The sequence below is a fragment of the Pseudophryne corroboree genome, chromosome 3 (genome assembly GCF_028390025.1).
Source record: "Pseudophryne corroboree isolate aPseCor3 chromosome 3, aPseCor3.hap2, whole genome shotgun sequence".
In the NCBI taxonomy this organism is placed as follows: Eukaryota; Metazoa; Chordata; class Amphibia; order Anura; family Myobatrachidae; genus Pseudophryne; species Pseudophryne corroboree.
The window spans coordinates 325,048,780-325,076,487 of record NC_086446.1 but is presented as its reverse complement, the minus strand read 5'-3'; the positions used below and the strand labels follow the sequence as shown (position 1 = coordinate 325,076,487).

At 44.0% G+C, this 27,708-nt stretch overlaps 1 long non-coding RNA gene across 1 annotated transcript in view; it reads left to right on the top strand.

Moving 5' to 3' along the window:
• The first annotated feature begins 728 nt into the window (after positions 1-728).
• Positions 729-27,708, top strand: part of LOC135055443 (uncharacterized) — a 225,220-nt gene continuing 198,240 nt past the window's right edge. Inside the window, exons 1-2 of the long non-coding RNA XR_010243753.1 lie at positions 729-915; positions 4,993-5,249. This is a non-coding gene — a long non-coding RNA (uncharacterized LOC135055443). The remainder of the gene's footprint in view (positions 916-4,992; positions 5,250-27,708) is intronic.

The window sequence follows — 27,708 nt, the reverse complement described above, 5'->3', positions numbered from 1 at the left end:
TTAAGTTATCTGACATGCAATGGGCTAAAATGGCTAGAAGAAAGGCAAAGCAGGGTCTTCTTCAAAACAGTGTGCCCGTCTACAAAAACCATATCTCAGCAGAATAATTCGATCAATGGATCATGTGTTTCCATTACGCGTATATCTAAATGACTTTAGTTTATGATAACAGGGACGTGCAGTCAGGGGAGGCAGGGGAGGCAGTGCCTCCCCTGTCATAAATGATTAAAATAATAGAAAGAATATACTTATGACACATATGATGTGTCATAAGTATGTGCTTAGACTTTATATTATTTTAATCATCTTCTTATATTAAAAAAAACGGTTTTACTTATGAATCGGAGGCACCGCTTTCGGTGCCTCCCGCTAGCTATATGAGAGGGCCGGAAGCGGGGGGCGGGGCCAGGCATCGGGCAGTAAAAGCCCATTACAAAAAGCCCTGCAAGCGGCACCTCTAGGAGTGCCGCTTTGACAAGGGGCGTGCTTTCAGATATGAGAGCACTCCCCTGTCACTAAATGATTGGGCAGTGGCAGCAGGGGTGGATTGTACTGTCAGAATACCAATCCACCCCCCTTCCCGGGCTGACTGCCGCAAACAATGTCCACCCCCCTCCCGATCTTACACCAAGGGATGCCGATTGTGACCCCCCCCAAGTTTGCCGGAGACGGAGGACTTCAAGGCAGCAGAGCAGGCTCACTCACTCACTAATGTGCACGCAGCTGCAGCACAGCCTCATTATACGTATGTGGAGGCTGGGCTGACTGAACTGTAGGGGGAGCTGCAGAGTCACTTCACCCTGCCAGCTCCTCTCAGGCAGTTCCCATGGGCCTTTGAGAGTTCAGAGGTCGGGTGAGGAAGTGTTTCTGCAGCAGGTCCGTGTCTGGCATGCTGGAGGGGGGATGGCTGATCGGGTAAGTAGTCCCTGTCTTTTCTCCTCATGCCTGTTTCTCTCTCCATGTGTCTAGCTGTTTCTCTCCCTCTCTCTGTGTCCCTCTCTCTGAGTCCCTTCCCAAACCAGTCTCCCTCCCCATATCACTCTCTTCATGTCTGTGTGTCTCTCTCTCTCTGCATGTCTGTCTCTCCCTGTTTCTGTCTCTCCTGGTGTCTGTCTCTCCATGCCTCTCTCCCTCCATATGTCAGTCTCTATCTCTCTCCCCTACCAAAAATGATGAAAGAGCACACAATAGAATAACTGGATTAAGCCTTCAGGGGTCCTGGGGCACTGAAAACAGGGGGGCCCCCTTCCCTGATGTCAGGATTTAATAACCTTCTCTCACCCCCACCTCATAAAATATGTTTAATTCCCCTTCAGAGTCCCGCTCCTCAGTGCCTTCTTGGAGGATGTCTCCACCCCCAGTTGTCTTTTGTGCAGCGCGTCTACTCGACACTAACGCTGCAGACGGAGGGGAGACGATCAAGCCTGTGGGTACAGACTCAGGGGCAGGGCTGTTACAAGACATACCCAGTGCGAACAGTAAACCCCCCTTAAATAACTGAAAAATGTAGTACACCAATAAAGAGGTGTGGTCCAACTGCAAAGAACGTAGCCACACACAGCCGCATTCACAAATGCACACACACGCAAATGCACACATCCACATTCACATATGCACACACACGCAAATGCACACATCCACATTCACATATGCACACACACGCAAATGCACACATCCACATATGCACACACACGCAAATGCACACAGCTACATTCACATATGCACACACACGCAAATGCACACAGCCACATTCACATATGCACACACACGCAAATGCACACATCCACATATGCACACACACACAAATGCACACAGCTACATTCACATATGCACACACACACGCAAATGCACACAGCCACTTTCACATATGCACACACACGCAAATGCACACAGCTACATTCACATATGCACACACACGCAAATGCATACAGCCACTTTCACATATGCACACACACGCAAATGCACACAGCTACATTCACATATGCACACACACGCAAATGCACACAGCCACTTTCACATATGCACACACACGCAAATGCACACAGCTACATTCACATATGCACACACACGCAAATGCACACAGCCACTTTCACATATGCACACACACGCAAATGCACACAGCTACATTCACATATGCACACACACGCAAATGCACACAGCCACTTTCACATATGCACACACACGCAAATGCACACAGCCACTTTCACAAATGCACACAGCCACTTTCACATATGCACACACACGCAAATGCACACAGCCACTTTCACATATGCACATACACGCAAATGCACACAGCCACTTTCACATATGCACACACACGCAAATGCACACAGCTACATTCACATATGCACACACACGCAAATGCACACAGCCACTTTCACATATGCACACACACGCAAATGCACACAGCCACTTTCACATATGCACACACACGCAAATGCACACAGCCACTTTCACATATGCACATACACGCAAATGCACACAGCCACTTTCACATATGCACACACACGCAAATGCACACAGCTACATTCACATATGCACACAGCCACATTGGCACATTGCAGCCAGTGTCCCAAACACTAAACGAAGCACTTGTTAGTGTCTGAGCTGGGTGTGTGCAGTACAGCCTGTGCCCAGCACTCTCCCCCATCAGTCCACTCTAATCTAACCTGCTGTTGCTCCTCAGAGTCCCTCACCTAACACCACGAGCTGGAGCTGATGCTGCGATGGGAGTTTGGGACAGAGACAGATCGCAGGGCAGTGAGGAGGCGGGCACACTTCTGTCAATCCTCGCCTCCTCCTACACTCTAATGAATCCTGTGTACTGGGACAGGGGCTTAGACACCGGCCACGGCACGCAGCCTTGTAAGGGACTGTATTGCTGGCAGCGGGCATCCCGGGCGTTTCCACGTGTCACCCGCCCTCCAGTAGAAACATCAAGGGTGTAGCCGTAGGGGATTATTCTATTTCTCTCCAGGCTCCGACACGGGCACAGCTCTCCCAGCAGCTGCCGCTGCTGCTGGGAGTGCTGTTGCTGGCGGTGGAACCTGTAGACAGTAGAACTGTCAGTGGACAGCAGCTTAGACCTGGAGGGCCCGGGGTACTTACCCCCTGGGTCCCCTCTTAATCCGGCACTGGAATAACCTATAATAATATAAAAGTTGGCATGGTTATATATTAAAACACTTTCATTTGGCAAATATCTCATGTATATCACAGAAATAGTAAAGTGACAATCAGCTTGCAATCTGAGCTAAAATCACATATGTTTAAAAAGTACATGAAGTAATATGTTACAGTTTATGCCCCTGTTCCAATAATACAGAACACATTTCAGTATATCTGTTCCTAGTATAGTCCCTGGGGGGGTGATAGGCAGTCTATTGATGAGCACAAAATCAGCAGCATTGAATAGTTACCGCAGCTGATGGTAGGGTCACAATCCTACACCAGGCACAAGTAGTCATTCAAATGCATTGGGTATGGTTGACTGGCGGCCGGGATCCTGGCAGTCAGCATACCGACGTCGGGATCCCGGCCGCCAGAATGCGACCTTGTCCATTGTGACCCTACCATCAGCTGCGGTAACTATTCACTGCTGTTGATTTTGTGCTCATCAATAGACTGCCTATCACCCCCCAGGGACTATACTAGGAACAGGTATACTGACATGTATTCTGTATTATTGGAACAGGGGCATAAATTGTTACATATTACTTCATTTACTTTTTAAACATATCTGATTTTAATGCTAATTGCAAGCTGATTGTCACTTTACTATTTCTGTGATATACATGGGATATTTGCCATATGAAAGTGTTTTAATATATTAACCATGCCATCCCTTTTATATTATTATATTATTCTGTTGAGCGCTGTTTCATCATGTATTTTGTTTCAGGGCGTAACTAACCTCTACGTATTAACAGCTGCTGTGGAAATGCTGCCCTTGTAGCACCTGGAATAGGGGCACAGGTTCTCATACTCGGTCCTCAGGACCCCACACGGTTCATGTTTTGCAGGTCACCTGTAGATTTTTAAAATGGTGACAGTTAGTGATACACAGTGCAGCTGCTGGGAGACATGGAAAACGTGAACCGTGTGGGGTCCTGATGACAGTTTGAGAACCACTGGGTTAACATACCATTTTCCTCAGTCTCTCTCTCCCTCCCTGTGTCTGTCTCTCCCTGTCTCGGTCTCTTTCTCCACATGTCTGTCTGTCTGTCTCTCTCTCCTTGTGTCTGTATCTCTCTCCATGTCTCCTCCTACCTCCCAATGTGTGTGTGTGCGTGTCTCTCTCTCTCTCTCTTCCTGTATCTCTACCTCCCCATGTCTGTCTCTCTTGGTCACTGTGTCTGTCTCTCCATATCTCCTCCCTCCCCATGTCACTCCTCTTTCTTCCTCTCTCTGTTCGTCTCTCTCTCTCTCTCTCCGTATGTCTGTCTGTCTCTCTCCCTGAGTCTGTCTCCACGTCTCTGTATATCTCTCCCTGTGTCTCTTTCTCCATGTCTGCTCCCTCCCCATGTGTGTGTGTTTCACTCTCTCTCCCTCCCCATGTCTGTCTCTTTCTCCATGTCTTATCCCTCCTTGTGTCTGTCTCTCTTTCCCTGTGTCTGTGTCTCTCCATGTGTGTCTCTATCCCACCTCATGTCTGTCTCTCCCTCCCCATGTCCGTTTCTCTTTCCATGTTTGTGTCTGTTTGTCCCTGTCTCTTTCTCCCACCCAAGTTACTCTCTTTCCAGAACTGTCTCTCAGCATGTAAGTCTCTCTTTCAACATGTCTGTGTCTCACTCCCTCTTTCTTCCCCCCCCCCCCCCATGTCCCCCTCACTCCCAATGTCTCCTTGGTTCTGTGTTTATATATCACACACACACGGGTTGGAGGTTTCTATATATGTGCACTCTCTTCTATTTCTATCTCTCCCTCTCTCTCATATCTGGAACCCCCCCTCCCCCCTAAAAATCCTGCATTTGCCCCTGGACTGTCACAAAGAGAACTCGGACAGACAGCTCCAGTGATGAGGAGGGCACAGCTGCGGGCAGCCAGAAAACAAAGAGCCTTATGTACACCTGGTGCGGAGGTGCAGCCCTGCCCCACCCCCAACCCGATCGCAGGCCACGCCCATGTTCCCCTGGACTACGCGGAGAACACCAGAGGAGCGGAACCCATAACTTCTACTGAGGCCGTCCTGTGTGAGCTTGCATGGAAGGAGCAACGGTGGCTGGGACCCGGGAGCTGCATTAGAGGAGGTGAGATCCCATACTGCCCACTTTTTCCCACCACTACTCCCATCCTGCCCCCCCCTTCTATTACTCCCTGCCTGTCCCCCTATTCTGCACTACTGTTACTCCAATCCTGCCCCCTGCTCTCCACCACTATTACTCCCAGTCTGCCAGCCTGCTCCTCCTCTCTCTCTCTCTCTCTCTGTCATCTCCCTCTATTCCTCTCACTCTCCTCTTTCCCATATACCCCTATTTCTCCTCTCTCTTTGCCATCTCCTCTATTCCTCCTCTCCCATCTCCCTCTATTCCTTCTCTATCTTCCTTCTGCCCCCTATTCCGTCTCTCTTCCTTCTCACCCTATTCCTCTCTCTCTGCCATCTTCCCCTGTGCCTACTCCCTTGTCTATCCCTCCTGTCTTCATATTTCTCTTCTCTCTCCCATCTCCCCATATTCCACCTCTCTGTCTCTCATAAATTTATAAAAATTGACAATGTATTAGCCACCTGCTCATCACAAGTTTGATGAGCAGGAAGGCTGCAGGCACTGGCGGCATCAGACTGAGATGCAGATTAGCGGCTGGGGGTCAGGCAGTTGATGGCGGCGATTTTGTAGGCAATTGGCAGGGTCGGCAACCATTAGTGGCGGCAGTAGTGGGCATTGGCACGGCGGCAGATGATGACCTCGTCGGGACTCCACAGAGATTATGGCTGCAGTGCCTCACCAGCCACTGACCTCACCGCACGCCACTGTATGATAACATCTGGTGAGCCCTCAGTTCTGTATTTTATTTTCTGAATTCAAGTCAGGTGTTAAATCAAGATACAATAAGTCACAGTGCTACAGGGAATAAAACTAGTCCAAACGTTTCTGTGATATTTTGAATATCAACCTTTCTTATGAATTTCGGCATATATTTGTAAAAAAATTGGCTACATTTTGAGAAAGTTATTGTATGGATTTCTGTCACTATCCTTTTAAAATCTACCCAGTGCAACAATATTTTAAAAGTATATAACTATCTACAGTGTTGGCAGCTATTTTATTTTAACAAGCAATTACTGCCACATTCTAGTATGAATGTATAGGATATTTCTTTACTACCAAGTTCTCATTGTCAGTCTAATTCAGGGGTTTCCAACAACGGTCTTCAAGTCACACTAACAGTCCAAGTTTTAAGGATAGCCATGCTTTAGCACTTAATTAGTACCTCAGTTATTTTGATTAAATCATCTATGCTAAATCCTGGATATCACTATAAACTTGAGTTTAAAGTGTGCCTTGAGGACCGAGGTTGGGAAACACTGGTTTAGCGGCTTTCGGTGCATCTGATTTCTATGGAAAATGTCTTGTCTTTTCTACTCTGGCCACATAAGTAGACTGAAGTGTGTTTCAGGGGATAACACTTGGTGCACAGAAAAAAGCAGCACTTTTTCTTTTCACTGTTACACCCTATAACCAGTACAAACTATAGAATAGATGAATGACAAGAAATCAGGGCTTTAAATGTTCAGAAAATCAATGACTGTAATTCAAAGATGAGTCTAAATATAGAACATTGGCTTCTCCTTTTTGCCACAATGTGCAGGGTTAAACTAATGAGTGATATGGTTTTCAGTGTATATGAAAAGTAAAAATAAAAATCCCAAATGGTGTAGTAAAAATAAAATTAAGACAATTTGTTTCCAAGCTTAAAATAAGGTAAAACCCAAACACAATGGTAAAAATGGAGGCCTTACGAGAAAGATGTGACGGGGAGCATGTAGATACTGTATCATAGTGTTCAAGGCTTCTGGACCATGGACTCAGCTCACTTGGTGCCACACTTCACCAACCCTGGAACCACTTGTACCCTCAACGTGAAGGTCCACCTTTCATAGGCCGTATCGTGCATTAAGCTCTTCCTCAGGGCAGTATGACAGTAACATGTTTAAATAGCATGGTGGAACATATCTCCCAGGTCAAAGCTGACAGTTTGCAAACATATAAATCCTTTAGGAAATAGTATACATTACATACTTACAATAACTAAACATAGCAAAAAGGTTCACACAATAAATTATTTTTAATACATTTACTGATAAATAGTTTAAAATTGAAAGTAGAGATACTTGCTTCCGGTAGTATAGAAGTCTTTGAAATGGTGAAGTGGGGTTTTATTTGTTCATTCCTGGTTGTATAGAATATGAGGTAGCATCTGTTTAGGTGTAGAAGAGAGTCCCTTTACAGCAGGCCAATTAAGGATGTCCTGGTTGTGGTCATTCTAGCTGTGGAACGCACCGTAGCCCGCAGTGGAATGCATCTCATTCCCCTGGAAATGACACCAACTTCTGGTTGGTGTCTTATGCTCAGTGGTGTTATAAAAATGTCCTGGGAACTGTAGGTAATGGCAAATTTTAGACACCGATTTTTTCAAAATAGTTTTAATGCTGGGGATCAACCTCCATTTTATCATTGTGATTGTGATTGATGATTTTACCTTATAGAAATAACTTTTTTAAGCTTTCAAATTGTCTTACTTTTATTACACCATTTGGAATTTTTATTTTTACTTTTCATAAATATTGAAAACAATATCACTCATTATTTTGACCCTGTAGGACGTGGCAAAAAGGAGAAGCCACTGAAAAAGGGAAGTGATTGTTTATTAACTATCAGACTCATGTCTGAAATGCATTTTTTAAACCTCTGAACATTTAGCTCCCTAGTTTCTTGTCAACTATCTATTCTACAGAAGTATACTGAGCTAAAGCACAAAGCAGGACAAGAGAAAATGTTGAGAGAATAGCAAATCCAGCACTGGAATGGTAACAAAATGCTCTCAGCTAACAGTTCTCTTGTCTGTTCACTCTTTACCTGACTGCAGATATGAATCAATAGTAAGGCTCTGTTGAAGGATTTATATAGGCTATAATGTATTTGAAATTTGTAGCTCTGGAAAATGTGTCTGTGAGGGGATTTTATCTTTGTATATTGGAATAGTAATGTGCTATATCAGTTTGGGGGTCGATGGTGATTTCATGTGTGTCCATGAAAGTGAAAGTGGGGCAGAATGATTACAACACACTGAACAGAACAGTGCAGTAGCTGAGAATGTTTCAATGGTGGTGGTGGTGTGTACAGTAATGTTCACAAAACCAGTTCCTTTCCGCATATTGAATAATAGCACAAGGTTAAAGAGTGACAATTACAGAGCACCTGCAAGAGTAACTGATTATATACGTTTCTGTATTAGTGCAGTGCCTGTATACAGTTTAACTTTGGAATAGGCAGAGTTTGTGGCTAGTTACTACCAGGCCAGCTGTTACCCCTTGTAGAAGAGGTGATGTTTATGTTGGTAAACCATGAGGTAATTTAATAATTGGGTAACTGTAACAAAATTTAATCATTCTCCTAATAAGTCTGATCTCCCAATTAGTATTCATCTTTATGTTCTTTTTTTGTATTCTGCAACATCTAATTTGCTACAATTTGAAAACAGCTACTGTGTGTAGATTTCATTTTTAACCAAAATAAAACCTTCTTCTGATTGCTGTTGATTTTGCTTTGTATAGTTCTGTGGTAATATAGGATTCAGTGTTCCACTTGCTATGCACGTCAGTATTTGCACTGTAGTATTTATGGGGGCCATTCCGAGTTGATCGCTCGCTAGCAACTTTTTGCTGTGCTGCGATCAGATCGTCGCCGCCTATGGGGGAGTGTATTTTCGCTTTGCAAGTGTTCGAACGTTTTTGCAGCTGACGGCACAAAAAAGTTTTGTGCAGTTTCTGAGTAGGTCTGGACTTACTCAGCCGCTGCGATCTCTTAAGTCTTTTTGGTCCCGGAATTGACGTCAGACACCCGTCCTGCAAACGCTTGGACATTCCTGCGTTTTTCAAAACACTCGCAGAAAACGTTCAGTTGACACCCACAAACGCCCTCTTTCTGTCAATCTCCTTGCGATCGGCTGTGCAAATGGATTCTTTGTTAAATCCATTGCCCAGCACCGATCCTCTTTGTACCCGTACAACGCGCCTGCTCATTGCGGTGCATACGCATGCGCAGTTTTGCAGAGATTTAACCTGATCGCAGCGCTGGAAAAAGTTGCTAGTGAGCGATCACCTCGGAATTACCCACTATAGTGGGTGCAAGGCGTGTGGTGTACACAGATAATATCTAGTACCTGGAAAATATTCAAACTTTCCTTCTTATTTGTGACTAGTAGCCTTCAACATATTATTGTTCATGCTGCTGGTAAGGAGGGTTAGGGAAGTTAGGGATTAGGTGTAGAATAGACACCTACTAGGTGTTTTATTCAACTGAACCTTACATTAACACAAAAAAAGAAAAGTTTATTTGAAAGGATGACAAAAAAACAAACTGGAGAAAAAAAAATTGTTATCTTTTCACTATTACACACCGAACAATAAAGAGAAAAGAGAAAAAATATATGAACAATAAAGATAGCAACCATAAACATCTCTACGGGCAGGGTTTAATGTGAGCCGGAACGGGACGGAACTGCGTCTGCCTCCTCCGGCTCACCTAACCCGATGTGTGCCCGGTGCCGCAGGGAGATGCTGGGCACCCGGCTCTCTCTCCACAGCGGAAACCAGAAGCAGGAGCTCACTACTGAGCTCCGGCTTCCGGCTCTGTCAGCGCGTGCTATGGGAGAGACGTCATGACGGCTCTCCCATAGTGCCGAGGAGCGGATGCCATGAAGACTGCAGCGGTTGGACGTGAGAGCGGGGCTTGGTAAGTATGGTGGGTTTTTTTTTAAACATGTGTGAGTGAGTGTATTAGCGGTGCATCTACTGGGGGCAAGCTACAGTGGGGCAAACTACTGGGGGGCAAACTACAGGGGGCAATCTACTGGGGGCAATCCACAAGGGGGCAAGATACTGGGGGCAAACTACAAGGGGGCAAGATACTGGGGGCAAACTACAAGGGGGCTAACTACTGGGGGCAAACTACAAGGGGGCAAACTATAGGGGCGCATTACTACAGGGGGCATAACTACAGGTGCGCATTAATACTGGGGGAATAACTACAGGGGGCATTACTACTTGGGGGCAAACTACTGGGGACATAACTACAGGGGCATTACTTCTTGGGGCTACAGGGGGCTAAACTACAAAGGGGCAAACTACAGGGGGCCTAAACTACTGGGGGCATAACTACAGGGGCTAAACTACTGGGGGCATTACTACTTGGGGCAAACAACTGGGGGCAAACTACATGGGGCAAAACTACAGGGGCATTACTGCAGGGGGCTAAACTATCGGAGGCATAACTGCTGGGGATAAACTACAGGGGGCATTACCACTGGGGGCTAAACTACATGGGGCAAACTACATTAGGACTAAACTACAGGGGCTAAACTACTGGGGGCATTACCACTGGGAGGCTAAACTACTGGGGTCATAATTGCGGGGGCATTACTACTTGGGACTAAACTACTGGGGGCATAACTACTGGGGCTAACCTAGAGGGGGCTAAACGACTGGGGGAATTACTACAGGGGGCAATACTACACAGGTGCATTACCATTAAGGGCATTACTAATGGGGGCACTACTAATGAGGGCATTGTAAAGGGGGCACTTCATAAGGGGCATCACTCCTGGGGACATAAGGGGCACTACTCCTGTGGGCATTGCATAAGGGGCACCACTACTATGGGCTCTATATAAAGGGCACTACCAGTACAGTGGAAACTGCATAAGGAGCACTACTACTGTGGGCATTGTAAAAGGGGCGCTACTGCTGTGGGCATTGTGTATTACGGGGTGCTACTACTGTGGGCATTATGTGTATTAGGAGTGCTACTACTGTGGGCATTATTACTATTGTGTGACCACGCCCCTTTCTTTTTGAGACCATGCCCATTTTTGGGGCACGCAATACCTTTCTTGCATGGGCACTGGGGGGAGTTCCACCACCTATCTAGGACCACTTTAAGCACTTTATACGGGCCATGGCTAACATCATCTAATATCAATACCCAGTGAAGTAAAAATACAGTAGAGGGAACCCGTCAGCCATGGTTTGTAGGTTATGCCATGTTGTTAGCTCTAAGGTTGGAGTTAATCTGAGGGGTGAGAGTGAGGATATATGGGAGCCATATGAAGAAAAATGTATTGGCCCTGACCTCTTTGTCTGTGGACATTTTTGTCCAATCCATGTGAAAGAGATGAAAGACACAATTTAAAGGGAGGATAGGCTAGGCACATCTGAGGAGACCCATTTGGAGAGAATGGTGTTCCTAGCAGCAGTCCCCACTTTAGCAAGTTTATTACCATAGGATAGGGCATGAGAGTGGGAGGAGGAATACAAATTCCAAAGTGCCCATGTATTTGTTAAATCAACAGCAATACCAAAATCTCACAGAAAGTAGGTATAGACAGTCCACTAGAACAGCAATTATCAAGCAAACTCTTTGATGTGGCCAGTGGCTATTCAGGACAGGAGATGGCCACTTGGATCCTCAGTACAGGAGATAAACACTTGGATCCTCAGGACAGGAAGCAGTCACTTGGATGTTTAGGACAGAAAGGGGCCACTTGGATGCTCAGGACAGAAGATCACAACTGAACCCTCAGGTCAGGAGGCAGCCACTGAACCCGGTATGACAGGAGGCAGCCACTGAACCATCAGGACAGGAGGTAGCCACTGAGCCCTTACGACAGGAGCAGCCACTGACCCCTCAGGATAGGAGGTAGCCATTGAACTATCAGGTCATGAGCTGGCCATTTGGACTCTCAAGACAGGAGGTGGTCACTTGGATGCTTAGGACAGGAGGCAGCCACTGAGTCCTCAAGCCAATAGACTGCAACTGAACCCTCACATGCCCTGGATGCTGTAATTGAGGGGGGGCAACTTCTGGCTGAGGGAAAAGTTCCGGGCGTATGTACACTGGCCGGGAGAGTGTCCTGTTCTCCTTTTTTGCTCTCCCCCCTGTGCAGCAGAGTGTGAGACGTGCATGGCCATGCCACCCGCTCCCCAGGGAGACCCTCCGTGGTGGTGGCTGCTAGTGGTCGCTGGGTACGTAGTGCTGGCCAGAGTTATGGTGGTGTAAAGGCACCTGCAGTGGACATGGATGGTAACTGTGGAGCAGCAGGATGAGCTTGCCCGACGGTGTGCAGGCTACAAGGCTCTCCTGACTGTGGGCAAATGGTGAGTGGCGGCACCTCCTTATTACAATTCCCAGCATAGACTTACATGATTTATTATCTCGTGCTTTGTCATATGCAAGTCAGCATGAGCAGCTTATGCTGCAGTAGTATGACTAGGGAACTCTGCTTGTATTGGGTATTCAGCATGAGCAGCTTATGCTGCAGTAGTATGACTAGGGAACTCTGCTTGTATTGTGTATTCAGATTATTGTGTGTGTTGGTGACACTGTTCACAATTCATATTTAAGGTTAATTTGTGTACATACAGTATGAGTGTTTGGGGTCGGCATCAATTTTGATTCTTGACACAGGGTGCTAACATTCCCAGTTGCGGCCTTATTCACTTGTATAAATTTGATATCCTGTTAATATCTGGCCAGATGTGCGGTGGACACTTTTCAGGTTTTGTGTTTTGGTTTTGGATCTGGATCTCCGCTCGTGTTTTCGATCTGGATTGGTTTTGCCAAAACCACTCTTTCGGGTTTTGGTTTTGGATCTGGATGTTTTTTAAAAAACACATAAAAACAGCTAAAATCACAGAATTTGTGAGTAATTTTGATCCTACTGTATTGTTAACCTCAATAACATTCATTTCCACTCAATTCCAGACTATTCTGAACACCTCACACCTCACAATATTGTTTTTAAGCCAAAAGGTTGCACATACTGTATGTCGCAGGATGACTAAGCTAAGCGACACAAGTGGATGGCAAAAACACCTGGCCCATCTAGAAGTGGCACTGCAGGATGGCAGTTTTAAAATCTGGGCCCCAAAGAGCACATAATTCAAAGAAAAAAAGAGGTGCAAGATGGAATTGTCTTGGGCTCTCCCACCCACCCTTATGTTGTTTAAACAGGACATGTACAGTTTAATAAACCCATCATTTCAGCGACAGGTAGTCCCCCTGGAAAAAGCTCGCCAAGTTCTCTGAATCATAGCTAGCTACAAACATACCATCTCATTCTTTGGTGACTTTTCACATTATGAGAAGAGGCAAGCAGAAGAGGACAGTGTAAAGAAGGTAATTAAAAATTAGTGAGGCAACTTCCGCTTCCGGCTCCGGCATGTGAGCAGCGCAGCGGGTCAGCTCCTGCCACACGCCACCGATACCGCCATTTCACGGCTCCTAGACCCTCCACAAACCGAGCCCATCAGCAGCGGAATCCCCGTAGTACAAAGGGATTTATATGGAGAAATTTCTCAGTGCCTCCATGCCCCGCAATAAGAGTAAAACCGCCGGGAGGGGGGAATCCAAGATGCCGCCCGCCATAGCGCCGGGGTGCAGCGGGGACCCCTACACCCAGGAAGAAAAGTGATGAAGCTTGCGCCTCCCCTCTGGGCTCAGAGAGATCGATGGAGACATCGGGGAGTGAGTATACTGCATCCTCACCAACTTTGCAAAATGTGCACACAGACACTGTTTTGCCTGCACCCGCCACACCAGTGACGTATGGAGACATGGTAGACGCTGTGAGGGCTGCTATAGCCCCTCTTTTGGCTGCCCAGACAGCTGACATTGCCAAACCGATTGATTCTCTTACTAAAAGGATCCATAAGTCTGAATGCCAGGTTGGTGCTTTATTTGGAGATGTTTCAGATTTACAAGTATCCCATGCTAAACAAGTTAAATGCAGCAGCAGCTGTGGCTGAAGATTGACGATCTTGAAAATCGATCATGTCCTAATATTCTGAGGCTAGTGGGAATACCAGAATCACTTAAAGGCACAGAGTTGATAAATTTTTTGAAAGTTACCTTACCTTCGCTTCTGAATATTTCTGAATCATGCTCTGATATGGTGATAGAACGTGCACACAGGATTGGGCCGGAACGAAAACCAGATTCTAGACCCCGTGTGGTCATATTTAAGACACTTAACTATTTGCATAAAGAAGCGATTTGGTCGGCTTCTCGACGACACCGTGACCTTGTGTGGCAGGGACAAAAGATAATGCTTTTTCAAGACTATTCGGCTGAACTGACTAGGGCTAGAAAAGAATTCTCACCAATATGCACCCATTTAGCGGCGAAAGGGATGAAATTTGCGCTGCTTTACTCTGCACGTTTCCGCTTATATGATGGAAACTCACATGTTGACTTTACCACAGTGCAAGACGCAGATGCCTATCTTAAACAAGCTACTATGGAAACATGCCGTGATAATATGTCCTCTGCTGCGGAAGGAGATGGAATTTGAACTCTATTTAGGACTCGGTTTATTCTGATGCTGTTTCAGTAATTTCGGCGGCAGTGGGCTGGATGAAAGGCTCGACACGCTGAGTGTTGCTGGCTAAGATGCTAGCAATCCCGGGAAGTCTGTTTTATGCTATTACAGGGGTTCCATTGGTCCTTAGCGGGTCCTCTGTTTCCCCTGTCAGGAAGCATACTGGTTCTATGTTCATTATTAGTTTCTGTTTATCTGTTAATTTATCTATCCTTTCCTTCTCATCTCCCCACCCCCTCTCAAGGATCCCTTCTGGTCTGGTGGTATTTCTTGTTCAGAAACTCTATAACCATATTGGTCATCAATACTTCAATATGTACTACTGTTTTGATACACACTTGACCTGTTGTAATGTCTATACTTAAAATTGGGTCGTGGAATATAGAAGGTGCAAATACTCCACAAAAACGTAGAAAAATTTTGTTATATCTCAACAAAGTAAAGATTGACCTAATTTTTCTTCAGGAAACGCATTTACTATAAAAAGATGTTATTCGTTTTAATATACTAGGATGGACTGTTCTGGGCTCAGCCTCTTGTTCCTCGAAAACAAGGGGCGTGGCACTATTGATTAAAAGAAATATTGCTCATGAAGTCTTTTCTACTAAAGCTGACCCTGAAGGTCGCTATCTTCTTTGTGATGCGAAAATAGCTGGTATTAGATATTTATTATGTAATGTATACGCTCCCAATGTTTATTCTGTTAGCTTTTTTCAACTACTTATAGCAGAACTGCAATTATTTTGTAATCTGCCTAATTGGTTTGTGGGGATTTAACTTGATTTCTTCATCCTCATTAGATAGACAAAATATACCGAATAGAAGCCGTCGCCTCCCGAGGCTAGGTATTCCAGCCTTCATGAGGCGGCTGTAGTTATTGGATGCATGGGGCTCCTTTCACCCGACTGACAAGGTATTTTCATGTCTCTCCGCAGCACACCATACCCTCTCCAGGATAGATTATATAATGACATATAGTTCTTTATTTCCTAAACTAAGGCAGGTTGAGATGGAATCGATATGCCTATCAGATCATGCTTTACTGTGGGCGGTGTTGCCATCTGGGATAGACAATGGCCCATATAGACAATGGAGGTACCCCTCTGGTTTGTCACTATTATCAGATTTCCAGGACAAGGTGGTGAGTGCATGGGAATCTTATAAAATGAATAATTGGGCCATGTTAGAAGACAAACCACCAATCTATTGGCAAGCTTCAAAGGCGGTTTTCAGAGGGTCCATAATATCTTATGTAACAGCTCAAAGGAAGGCTTTATCCCAAGAATATGTAGAGACGCAACAAGTACTGACGTCTACTTACAATTCTTATCATGCCCATCGAACTGCTGCTAAGAAACAATCATACCTTACAGCAAAGGCACATTTTGATGCAATACTCACTAAGATGGAAACGGCTTATTCGTTTTCAAAAGATGCACAATTTTTTAAGTTTGGGAATAAAACCGGTAAGCTGCTGTCCAATTTAATGAAAGGCCAAAGCCCCCCTATGGTTGTCCACCCCTTAGTGTTATCTGATGTAAACAAGACTGCCTTTAGTGCGCAGATTGCGGAAGTCATGAAGGACTTTTCTGAGACTCTCTATGCGCATACTGATGAACGCCCTCCTGGTGCTGCTGTAGCTGATTTTTGGGAAGGATTGGATGTCCCCCGATTGCCACCTTTAGCGGAAGTATCTTTAGTTTCTCCTATCACTGAGGCTGAGGTTCATCAAGCAATTAAGGTGTTAAAACTTGGTAAAGCCCCGGGGCCGGATGGCCTCACGGCAGAATATTATAAGCTTCTTGATCAACGTATTACTCCGGTATTGACAACACTGTTTAATGATATATTGGATTCTGGTCGAATGCCTATACACTTTAATTCTGCCATAATCAAAGTCCTACCTAAACCTGGTAGAGATCTCAGTAACCCTGGATCATATAGACCCATTTCCCTCCTTAATACTGACTATAAACTGCTCACAAAGATTTTATCCAATCGTTTGAAACAATTTCTCCCAAGTATCATACATAATGACCAAACTGGATTTATTATAGGTAGGACTTCTATAACTAACATTAGACGGGTACTGTCTGCTATTTATGACTCTTCAAAATCTACAGATACGATAGATAGGGCAATTATGTCCTTGGATGCTGAGAAGGCTTTTGACATGGTGTTGTGGGATTATCTCTATGACACCATGTCGAAATTTGGATTCCCTACTAAATTCATAGGATATATATCTACTTTATATTCTGACCCTTGCACTCAAATATCATGCAACGGCTACTTAACCCAGCCAATTACCCTACAACTTGGCACCAGACAGGGTTGCCCATTATCCCCACTTCTCTTTGCACTTGCACTGGAACCTTTAGCCCTTTCATTACGCCAATCCCCCCTGTTTCGTGGTATTGTGATAGGAGATATTGACTTACGTGTGGCACTATTTGCAGATGACATGTTGCTTTTTCTTTCCAACCCTTCTCATTCTTTACCGATTATTTTTGATATCATAGACAAATTTGGCGAGTTATCTGGCTATAGGATTAATAGGGACAAATCTGAGATTATGCCAGTGTCTGGTAATCTTGCCTTTCTGTCTACTGAGACTGATTTTCGATCCATTAAGGTAGTGCGGTCTCATTTCAAGTATTTAGGAGTGCACATACCACTGGCCTTGTCCTCTTTGTATAAGGTAAATTTTCCCCTCTTCTTGAAGCAATCTCCAAATTGCTTGAGGCCTGGTATCTACTGCCTCTCTCACTACTTGGAAGAGTGGCAGTGATAAAGTCAATAATATTTTCTAAAATATCTTATACTATGCAATTGTTACCTATTTCGTTAGCTAAAGCAGATATAAAACGTCTTGACACTATGATTGGTCGTTTTCTATGGAGAGGAGGGAAACCTAGAGTGGCTAAAGCCAAGTTGTGCCTCAAACGTAAGCAGGGGGGACTTGGACTCCCTGATTTTCAGTTATATTCACATACTTTTTTCTTCCGATATATCATAGACTGGCTGTATGAACGGAGTAATTTTGTGAAATATGATTTAGATTGTGCATTGCTAGCGCCTTACTCTCCTAATGCGTTACTTCACACCCCTAAGAACCACCTACCTCCTCAGTGTTTAATAAATCCAATATTTTCTGACACCTATAGAGTATGGCAAATGATCAACAAAAAATTTGAGAGACACCCCAGTTATTCTAAACGTGTTGCGCTGTGGGGAAACCCAATGTTTTTACCTGGTATGACAGAGTCTGCGCTACTCAGACTTAGACATAAGGGAATATGCTCTACTGCAGATGTTTTTGATCCTGGGGGGAGGATGTACAACTATTTGGAACTAAGGGAAAGTATGGCATCTCCGCTAACACCTCCTTTGCGTACTTTCAAATTAGACATTATGTGCAATCCCTGACTACATCCCCTGATACCCGATCGACCCCAGATTCATTATCTATACTTATCGATCTTCTTAAAAGTGTCCCATATAAAGCTAAATACTTGTATGAGGACCTCCTTAAACAATCATCTCCTAAGATATGGAGCAGTTTAGAAACTTCATGGCGACGAGATCTTTCCATTTCCGATTTTCACACACAGGTATTGGCCTACTATGATAAGGCATTGAAACATTTAAAATCTTCCTACCTACAGGAAAAAACATTTCAAGACGATACATAGGGCTTACACCTCCCAAGCCATTTATCACAAACTACACCCTGATTCCACTGCTCATTGCCTAAAATGTAAGGGATCCTCTATGGATTACACACATCAGTTTTGGGGGTGTGGAGTTATAAAGAAATTTTGAAATAAAGTCTTAGTATTTATAAATAATACCTTTGGTTTCAAATTATCTTTGTTACCATTACCTTTACTTTTTGCAAACTTTACTGAATGGCTTGCAGAAGCTATGAGGAAGGTAGTAATACCTGTGCTGGTCAATATTGGGACTATAGCAAAGAAAGTAATACTGTCACATTGGATCGTAAAGCCTACCCCCTCAATATTAGAGCTTAAAGCGTTACTGATAAAAACTTTATATATGGATAGACAAACTGCTCTACCTGACCTAGAAAAAGGAGCTGTTTTATTTTAGAGAAAGTGGGGTCCTTATATAGACACTCTAGACGATACCGCGCAAGCACGGATCTTAAACTCTTTGATAAGACGAATTGGTGGGCATATCGATGTATAGACAAAGGCTCTAATGTTTAATGTTCTTAGAAATTGAAGAAGTCGAATATATATTTAGTTTTAGCTCTACTATCTAACTGAAAATGTTCTACTCCTATTGTGAATGTTGATCGAGCTCTCTTAGGTAGATCATATCTGCTTTGACACCACCGGACCAGATCCCCCCCCCCTCTTTTTCCTTCCTAATATTTTGTTATTCATTCTTTACATTTGAATGGTTATTGTTATCGTATGTTTCTACTAGAAAATAACCAGAGTGACATGAGACAGGTGTAGATTTTCTTAGACAATTTATCATAGACGAATGGGGACCGTTAACCATGACGAGATGTTGAAATTAGAGATGAGCGGGTTCGGTTCCTCGGAATCTGAACCCCCCCGAACTTCAGCCTTTTTACACGGGTCCGAGGCAGACTCGGATCTTCCCGCCTTGCTCGGCTAACCCGAGCGCGCCCAAACGTCATCATCCCGCTGTCGGATTCTCGCGAGGCTCGAATTCTATCGCGAGACTCGGATTCTAAATAAGGAGCCGCGCGTCACTGCCATTTTCACACGTGCATTGAGATTGATAGGGAGATGACGTGGCTGGCGTCCTCTCCATTTATAGTTACTGTTAGTACTAGTTAGTTGATCTGATTGCTGCTTAGCTTATTGTGGGGAGGATTGGGGAGAGCTGTTAGGAGGAGTACAGTCAGTGCAGAGTTTTGCTAGTTTTTTTTAATCCGTTCTCTGCCTGAAAAAAACGCTCCATACCATATCTGTGCTCAGCCTCAGTGTGCTGCATGATATATCTATGTATATCTGACTGTGCTGAGTGCTCACTGCTCACACAGCTGAATTGTGGGGGAGACGGGGTGCAGTTATAGCAGGAGTACAGTGCACACTTTTGCTGCCAGTGTGACTGACCAGTGACCACCAGTATATTGTCTGCCTGAAAAAGTTAAACACTCCTGTGGTGTTTTTTTTTTTTATTCTATAAACGCATTCTGCTGACAGTGTCCAGCAGGTCCGTCATTCATTATATTATATAAATATTTACCTGCAGTAGTGTTATATATTTTTTGTTCATCTCTATCATCTTTATCATCTCTATATTAGCAGACGCAGTACGGTAGTCCACGGCTGTAGCTACCTCTGTGTCGTCAGTGCTCGTCCATAATTGTATACCTACCTGTGGTGGGGTTTTTTTTTCTATCTTCTTCATACTAGTAGTTTAGGAGTCTGCTGACAGTGTCCAGCAGGTCCGTCATTATATTATATATACCTGCAGTAGTGATATATATATATTTTTTATATCCTTATCATCTCTATACTAGCAGACGCAGTACGGTAGTCCACGGCTGTAGCTACCTCTGTGTCGTCAGTGCTCGTCCATAATTGTATACCTACCTGTGGTGGGTTTTTTTTTTCTATCTTCTTCATACTAGTAGTTTAGGAGTCTGCTGACAGTGTCCAGCAGGTCCGTCATTATATTATATATACCTGCAGTAGTGATATATATATATTTTTTATATCATTATCATCTCTATACTAGCAGACGCAGTACGGTAGTCCACGGCTGTAGCTACCTCTGTGTCGTCAGTGCTCGTCCATAATTGTATACCTACCTGTGGTGGTTTTTTTTTTTTCTATCTTCTTCATACTAGTAGTTTAGGAGTCTGCTGACAGTGTCCAGCAGGTCCGTCATTATATTATATATATACCTGCAGTAGTGATATATATATATTTTTTATATCATTATCATCTCTATACTAGCAGACACAGTACGGTAGTCCACGGCTGTAGCTACCTCTGTGTCGTCAGTGCTCGTCCATAATTGTATACCTACCTGTGGTGGGTTTTTTTTTTCTATATTCTTCATACTAGTAGTTTAGGAGTCTGCTGACAGTGTCCAGCAGGTCCGTCATTATATTATATATACCTGCAGTAGTGATATATATATATTTTTTATATCATTATCATCTCTATACTAGCAGACGCAGTACGGTAGTCCACGGCTGTAGCTACCTCTGTGTCGTCAGTGCTCGTCCATAATTGTATACCTACCTGTGGTGGGGTTTTTTTTTCTATCTTCTTCATACTAGTAGTTTAGGAGTCTGCTGACAGTGTCCAGCAGGTCCGTCATTATATTATATATACCTGCAGTAGTGATATATATATATATTTTTTATATCATTATCATCTCTATACTAGCAGACGCAGTACGGTAGTCCACGGCTGTAGCTACCTCTGTGTCGTCAGTCACTCGTCATCCATAAGTATACTAGTATCCATCCATCTCCATTGTTTACCTGAGGTGCCTTTTAGTTGTGCCTATTAAAATATGGAGAACAAAAATGTTGAGGTTCCAAAAATAGGGAAAGATCAAGATCTACTTCCACCTCGTGCTGAAGCTGCTGCCACTAGTCATGGCCGAGACGATGAAATTCCATCAACGTCGTCTGCCAAGGCCGATGCCCAATGTCATAGTACAGAGCATGTAAAATCCAAAACACAAAATATCAGTAAAAAAAGGACTCAAAAATCTAAAATAAAATCGTCGGAGGAGAAGCGTAAACTTGCCAATATGCCATTTACCACACGGAGTGGCAAGGAACGGCTGAGGCCCAGGCCTATGTTCATGGCTAGTGGTTCAGCTTCACATGAGGATGGAAGCACTCAGCCTCTCGCTAGAAAAATGAAAAGACTTAAGCTGGCAAAAGCACAGCAAAGAACTGTGCGTTCTTCGAAATCACAAATCCACAAGGAGAGTCCAATTGTGTCGGTTGCGATGCCTGACCTTCCCAACACTGGACGTGAAGAGCATGCGCCTTCCACCATTTGCACGCCCCCTGCAAGTGCTGGAAGGAGCACCCGCAGTCCAGTTCCTGATAGTCAGATTGAAGATGTCAGTGTTGAAGTACACCAGGATGAGGAGGATATGGGTGTTGCTGGCGCTGGGGAGGAAATTGACAAGGAGGATTCTGATGGTGAGGTGGTTTGTTTAAGTCAGGCACCCGGGGAGACACCTGTTGTCCGTGGGAGGAATATGGCCATTGACATGCCTGGTGAAAATACCAAAAAAATCAGCTCTTCGGTGTGGAAGTATTTCAACAGAAATGCGGACAACAGTTGTCAAGCCGTGTGTTGCCTTTGTCAAGCTGTAATAAGTAGGGGTAAGGACGTTAACCACCTCGGAACATCCTCCCTTATACGTCACCTGCAGCGCATTCATCATAAGTCAGTGACAAGTTCAAAAACTTTGGGCGACAGCGGAAGCAGTCCACTGACCAGTAAATCCCTTCCTCTTGTAACCAAGCTCACGCAAACCACCCCACCAACTCCCTCAGTGTCAATTTCCTCCTTCCTCAGGAATGCCAATAGTCCTGCAGGCCATGTCACTGGCAATTCTGACGAGTCCTCTCCTGCCTGGGATTCCTCCGATGCATCCTTGTGTGTAACGCCTACTGCTGCTGGCGCTGCTGTTGTTGCTGCTGGGAGTCGATGGTCATCCCAGAGGGGAAGTCGTAAGACCACTTTTACTACTTCCACCAAGCAATTGACTGTCCAACAGTCCTTTGCGAGGAAGATGAAATATCACAGCAGTCATCCTGCTGCAAAGCGGATAACTGAGGCCTTGGCATCCTGGGCGGTGAGTAACGTGGTTCCGGTATCCATCATTACTGCAGAGCCAACTATAGACTTGTTTGAGGTACTGTGTCCCCGGTACCAAATACCATCTAGGTTCCATTTCTCTAGGCAGGCGATACCGAAAATGTACACAGACCTCAGAAAAAGACTCACCAGTGTCCTAAAAAATGCAGTTGTACCCAATGTCCACTTAACCACGGACATGTGGACAAGTGGAGCAGGGCAGACTCAGGACTGTATGACTGTGACAGCCCACTGGGTAGATGTATTGACTCCCGCCGCAAGAACAGCAGCGGCGGCACCAGTAGCAGCATCTCGCAAACGCCAACTCTTTCCTAGGCAGGCTACGCTTTGTATCACCGCTTTCCAGAATACGCACACAGCTAAAAACCTCTTACGGCAACTGAGGAAGATCATCGCAGAATGGCTTACCCCAATTGGACTCTCCTGTGGATTTGTGGCATCGGACAATGCCAGCAATATTGTGTGTGCATTAAATATGGGCAAATTCCAGCACGTCCCATGTTTTGCACATACCTTGAATTTGGTGGTGCAGAATTATTTAAAAAACGAGAGGGGCGTGCAAGAGATGCTGTCGGTGGCCAGAAGAATTGCGGGACACTTTCGGCGTACAGGCACCACGTACAGAAGACTGGAGCAACACCAAAAACGCCTGAACCTGCCCTGCCATCATCTGAAGCAAGAAGTGGTAACGAGGTGGAATTCAACCCTCTATATGCTTCAGAGGTTGGAGGAGCAGCAAAAGGCCATTCAAGCCTATACAACTGAGCACGATATAGGAGGTGGAATGCACATGTCTCAAGCGCAGTGGAGAATGATTTCAACGTTGTGCAAGGTTCTGCAACCTTTTGAACTTGCCACACGTGAAGTCAGTTCAGACACTGCCAGCCTGAGTCAGGTCATTCCCCTCATCAGGCTTTTGCAGAAGAAGCTGGAGACATTGAAGGAGGAGCTAACACTGAGCGATTCCGCTAGGCATGTGGGACTTGTGGATGGAGCCCTTAATTCGCTTAACAAGGATTCACGGGTGGTCAATCTGTTGAAATCAGAGCACTACATTTTGGCCACCGTGCTCGATCCTAGATTTAAAACCTACATTGTATCTCTCTTTCCGGCAGACACAAGTCTGCAGGGGTTCAAAGAACTGCTGGTGAGAAAATTGTCAAGTCAAGCGGAACGCGACCTGTCAACATCTCCTCCTTCACATTCTCCCGCAACTGGGGGTGCGAGGAAAAGGCTCAGAATTCCGAGCCCACCCGCTAGCGGTGATGCAGGGCAGTCTGGAGCGACTGCTGATGCTGACATCTGGTCCGGACTGAAGGACCTGACAACGATTACGGACATGTCGTCTACTGTCACTGCATATGATTCTCTCACCATTGAAAGAATGGTGGAGGATTATATGAGTGACCTGTCAAAGTCAAAAATATTACATAGAGAGAACATTCAAACCACACACACATTTAAGTCGCTATACTTGCAAATATGCGCAGCGAGCACAGCAATATATGGAAACACACGCATTTGCTCGGACATGGCACGGAGATGGATTCGGCGCTTGTTTCATACAGTACATGGTTATAATAATGTCAAGCACCAGACATCATGGAGATTTAGAATTGGCTGATGAATTGATGTCATGAATACGTATCATTTGAACAGAACCAGATGTGCCCATCATGTTTGGTATTGAAGCAAGCAGAATGATGTGTGGGTTAGTTTGATGCTGGTTGTGAAGTTGTGGGACATTGCAGCAGATAGATATGATTATATGTATAAAAGCTAAGATCACATTGTTAGAACAATGGATGCTCAAGACAACCTTTTACTAAGTTTTCAGGGCTGAACCTGATCAGCATATACAAAGAAAGAAAGACCCCTCCCCCAGGTACTGGTCAAACAGGAAGGTAGTGGTCAGGTGTGGCCTCAGAGAACAGATGTAATGTAGCTACACTCAGAACAAAGCACACAGCAAGCATGGCTGGATCATCACCGGGCTCCTTAGAAAAGACTAAGTATCATCTCAATATCTCATGGCTGATTGGCATAGAATAGTTTTAAATATGTGTTTGTAGCAATGTAGTTGTAGAATGGTTGGCATAGATTAGTTAGTTTGGAAATACAAATGGCTTAAGGTTAACGAGGTTTGGGCAGTTGTGTGATTGTTGGGTGTTTGTGGATACTCTGTGAAGTCTGTGATGAATTGGAACAGTATACAATCTGTAGCATAGTATTTGTGGTATTTGTTTGCCTAATGGAGATTTAAAATAGATTGTGCTGGTTAGTTATACTATATATCTTGTTAATCATAAATACCACCATGCAGTTACGTTTGTGTTAATTACATTGTGATCTGGTCTTGTGATGAATATGCTCTGGTTATTGAGATACTGAAGTTGTTTGGAATGTGAAATTATAAGATGGTTCTAGGAAGTTGGATTACATTGTGAAAGGTGATTTAGATTGTTTGGAATTGTAAAATCAGAACATATGCATTGTTTTGAGGCTTGGACATTTTGGAATAAAATGGAGTCTTGTGTTTTCTGCTATGTGATTGTGGTGTAGTAGAGAGTGCCATGTGTTTGGACCTGCAAATCTAAAATGGCTGCTGCCGGGTATTTTCCCCTCCCCCTTTCAGCCATGTGGTGTAGTCTTTGGAATCAAGTGGAGTTTTCCCAAAATGGAGTCTAGCTTCTGCCCCATGCGGCATTGTAGGGACAATTGTGTTGCTGGGTGTCGTGTATATAGGGACAGGCAGCATCAAGTACTTTCTAAACAAAGATTCTCAGCATTGACTGACTGCGCAGCGATTGTTCCTCACATGTGTAAGCTTTCTCTGCAATCATATTTGTCTTCTTGTTATTGTGAGCCATTTCTTTCTCTCTCTCTCTTCTCCTCTCCCCCTCTTATTTTCCCTTAAACGTAATTGTATTGTATTGTATTTCCCGTGTAGTTATCTGGTTAGGTAGTCTATGTTATATTGTAGTGTATGGTTTGTATTGTGTTAAATTCTTTTGCAAGTATATCATTCATAATATATATTTAGGCGTTGGACCCTGAGCACGGTATCTGTGTATTTCTTATAGTATTAAGTAATCTCAGAGCGTCGGTGACGCTCGAACAGCTTTTGAGGTAATAAGGTTATACTGTGTTGCATTTACACTCTACCACTACACAGAGGTTTACAGTATAAGTACATTCCTTAAGGTATAGTTAAGGGAGTACCCTTGCGGTACTTTTTGCGCCAATTGCGTACTGTGTTCTTTAACCTTTAACGTGTTTTTAATAAGATAAATATTTAGCTTTGTTAGATGGGGGCTCTGGTCCGCGATATCACGATCTTAATGATGCACTGTACATTACAAACGCGGCTGTAATTGACCGGCTAATGATGGACATCTCGCAAAATGCTGAAAAAAAACACAAAAAAAAAACACCCACGTTAATGTATTGTGGTATCAGTAAGACGCTGATAGGAAATTTTAAGGAACAAGGCGTTTCTCATAATATTTAAGATGCTAAAATGTATTTTTATTGTCGCAAAACCAGGTTCAAATGGATCATATCGTGTTTGATTAAGATTAGATTGTTTATCTGTTTAAGTAGGTTTAAAAGTACATTTAAAAGTTACTTTGGGAGCTAGCATGGTGATTTTCTTTATGGCAGGAGAGGCCGCATGGTCTGTCCACCATTTTGTGTGACCCTCATGGAGGTGGAAGGGGGAGGAGCAGCGGCCATTTTGGGAAGGTCAAATCTTTTTTTTTTTTTTTTTAACGGCTGCTTTTCAGTTGACTCAGGAAATAATCAGCCATCCATTGTCAAAATAAATAAATAAATAAATAAATAAATAAATAAAAATAAAAAATAAAAAAATCACCATTTATGAGTTACCAATGCATTTATTTAACCAGTGTCATAGTCAATTATAAATAGTTCAGATAGGGCTTAATGAAAGTTGTTGTTTTGTTTTTTGTTGTTTTTTTTCTTTTTCCCCTCTCACCTCCTAGATTCTAGGATTCTCTGCTAGTTGTGAGATGGGCCATTGAAATGCAAATTGGAAGCACTGAATAAGGTCTCATATATGTAATAAGTGATTAGTACATATATGTAATGTCTATATGTCTGTGCTTACATCAATGTATGTTATTAGATTAATTTAGAATTGCATTTTCATCTGTGTACTTTCACATATCTCACCTTCCTGTTTGCCATTTGCATTGATAACGTGCTGAGAAAATTTGCTGCTATTTAAAAAAAAAAAAAAAGGTAAGGGAGTAATTGAAAAAAAACAAGCACACAGCATAGAAGATACTGTGTGGTGTTTGGTAAGCGTTTATATAGTGAAATATCGCTTACATTTATAGTAAGGCGATACAGAAGCCACAAGACAATAGCACACATTTGTTCAGTTTCCAAAATTTAGTTTAAATACCTTACTTTACTGTAACGCCTCTGGGGAGAGCTATCAGACTACGGGAAATGATTTTTCTGATCAGAAAACTATAAGAATGATAGTGGGTTGAAAACGGTATGAGTGTATTGAATCCCGCTTTGTGGACTTTGTGATCTATGTGATAAAACGGTATTGAATTCCGCTTTGTGGACTTTGTGATCTGTGTGATCTTTAGTGGAACGTGATGAGCACGGTCTGAGTGAAAACGTGCAACAGAGTGTGATAAAGTTTTCGTTGTATTACGCTCTGGCTGTTTTGGAGCACAGTAGGGAGACTCCAATGATCCTACCATTTATGGGCAACAAGTGTCTATAAGTGGTACGATTGGACCGCACGGTTGTATGTGTGACCAATAACGCAACGTGATATGAGGTCGTATATCCATGCGTAAATCTTGCCCTCATACGTGTTGTAGGGAGCACATGCAAGCGTGATTTGTGTAAAGAAAAAGGAAGGGAATTTTCTCAGGAAAATCTCTAGAGATAGGGCCTGCAACGGCTACACGTGTCTGCTAGAAGGCGGACCGGAGATACCCGGAGCAGAAGAAGTTCAGTGGAAGAGCTTTAAGGATTTCCAACGAAGTTCTGTGTTTGGTGCATTTTAGGAAGTTTTTCTGTGTTAAAAAGGTCCACAATGGCAGCCAAGTGCACAACACAGAGACGGTCGGAGGTCAGGATTCAGACTCCAGAGGCTTGCAGACCCCGAGGGTCTGCTCGGTTAGTAATGTGGGGGAAATATGGTCCCCACACTGAGACCTTTTGTGATGAATGGACACGAATGACTGCGGGGGATAAGGCA